Source organism: Berghia stephanieae, chromosome 5, assembly GCF_034508935.2.
Source record: "Berghia stephanieae isolate SIO BIC M18660-M18661 chromosome 5, UCSD_Bste_1.3, whole genome shotgun sequence".
Taxonomy (NCBI): Eukaryota; Metazoa; Mollusca; class Gastropoda; order Nudibranchia; family Aeolidiidae; genus Berghia; species Berghia stephanieae.
The window spans coordinates 83,896,064-83,898,750 of record NC_088364.1 but is presented as its reverse complement, the minus strand read 5'-3'; positions in this window follow the sequence as shown (position 1 = coordinate 83,898,750).

Sequence of the window (2,687 nt, the reverse complement as noted above, 5' to 3'; positions counted from 1 at the left end):
ATTTAATTACGAAAACAGATAGAATGGATGTTTCGGGTTTCCCCTTTATCAACAAACAGGATGAATGAAACACTACAGATGAATGAGATGATGTGATAGTGGCGTTAAGAACGTCACATCATCTCATTCATCTGTAGTGTTTCATTCATCCTGTTTTGTTGATAAAGGGGAAACCCGAAACATCCATTCCATCTGTTTTCGTAATTAAATTGAAGCTTACATTCAATTTCACATAGTTATATATTTCTTCGAGCTTCGAGCAGCACCATTTACATTACAGCATGCTATAATACAACACGTTGGAGCTAGGTGACCCAATTTTATCTATATAATTAGACGTTACCATCCCACGGACATCAAATTTTAGCATGCTGTTTTTTTGCTTCTCCCGAGAGCGTACTAGAATCCAGCGAGTGTTGTATTTTCATTCCCAATATACTTTATTCATATTTAATAAAAACGATGGTAAGACCCACGTGACTAAGTCTTTTGCTTTGAATTATATGTGTAAACTTTGTTGATTGTGAACTCTCTACATATTTACCATAAAATAATACTACTGTCACACGCACACACACACACATACACACACACACCACACCATATATATAATTATATGTATTATATATATATATATATATATATATATATATATATATATATATATATATATATATATATATATATACAGTATATATATATATATATATATGTGTGTGTGTGTGTAGTAGTAGTAGTAGTAGTGATGACGTGGTGGTAGTAGTTGTTATAGTGGGAGTCTAGTAATGATGATGTGGTCGTGGTAGTTGTAGTAGTAATGGTAGCAATAATGATGTGATGGTGGTGGTTGGAGTAGTTGTGGCAGTGATGATGATGTAGTGGGAGAGGGGGGAGGGTATGCTTGGATCAATTTGACCTTACCGGAAGTTGCCCGTAACCCAGAAATTTTTGCTCCAGACCATAATTTTTGCTGGTGATTTTGGCATCACTGTAGTACTGTTTCTGAGTGACTACCCCTCCAGTACCTATCCCAGTCTCCTAACTTGGAGTCTGTTATTGAACTGTACATTTTAATTAAAAACACCAACTTAACAAAATAAGAGGCAAACTTTCAAAAATTAGTGCTACCAATGCTGCGCGCATTTTCCTCAAGATATCTAACACCACCTTACAAGATACTCAGATGAAGTAGAAGCTAGGACTTCATAATATACTCTCTATAGATGTCACTGAGTAGAAGTCATTAGAGACACCCCCCCCCCCCCCACACACACACACACCTAAATGGGTCTTCCTAATGCCTACCCGATCTTATTATAAATATATAAAGTGAAAAAAATTAATCATTTTACTACCCTTCGAAATAATGATAGAGTTGGGATTGGTTAATCTTGACGATAGATTTGAAATGTTTAGGCTATCCATTTTTTTGTAATGAAAAGGCAAATATAAATAAACATAATATTTTTGTAGAATGGATTTTTAAAACATTATTTCGAATCAAAATTAAATGGATACGCCGTCATAAACTAATAAATAAATGAAAGTAATCAAAGTTTCAAAAATAAAGGTAAATTAAAGAATATTTAATGGTGGAATAGATTCTGCTCGCGTCATACAAACAAAATGTGCGTTCGCCTGATCGAAATCGTTTACTTTGTAATAGGTAAAAAGTTCGCTTTCCTATCAGAGATGATTACAATTTCATCTTTAAAGTAAACCCCCCCCCCCCCCCCCCCCCCCAAAAAAAAAAAAAAAAAAAATCAAATGTAATAGAATGATGCCATTATTATTACTATTACCAATGATACTAGACTCGTTGCTATTACTCTAGACTAGCATCAGTGCGTGGATACGTGTGTATAGTCTAACCACAAACTATTGTGTTCTTAGGCTTGTAGTAGTAGTAGTAGCGTATGGCTACACCTCCAAATTTATTTCGTCAACCCAGCTTCTAAAGTTTTCCTCCGCCCTAAGGACGGTTTCGTAGCCACCTTCAAGTTTAGTGACTGGACAGTGGAGGACGATGTGATCGCTGGTCTTTGGGACTGCCTGACATTTATGGCAGGTATCACTGTTTCCAAGTTTCCATCTGCACATATTTGATGCAGTTCTGCCATGTCCAGTTAAGAGGCGATTTGAGGAAATCCAGTAATTTCTGGCGTTATTGAATGCAGGCACTCTTATGGTTGGATCTTTAATGATGTTTCCTCCTCTTGGTGTTTCCCTGTTCCACATTTCTCTCCAGTTTTCCTCCACACTGAAGTCTGCCATTTTTGTTAGGTGGAAAGGTCTTCTCGATTTGAGTCGTGTTGTTGAAGGAGCTCCCTTTCTGATTGATTTTATGGGAATGTTGTCTGTGGCTTCGTCAGTTCTTGCATGCATCCTTTGATTAGCGTCTTGTCGTCTGAGACTTGGTGGTGCAATGCCGCTCAGTGTTGGGAGCCACTGAGTTGGAGTTGACTTGAGACATCGTGTTATAATTCTCATTGATTCTCTTAATCGGATGTCAATGCGGTTTACATGTGGGCTCCTCGTCCAAACAGGGGAACAGTATTCTCCCACACTATAGTACAGTGCCAAAGCAGACGTTCTCAGTCTCAGTACATGTGGTGAGGCTCCCCAGGTGGTACTTGCGAGTTTTCTCACCAGGCTGTTTCTTTTTGCGGTTCCCCTCAATGTGTTTG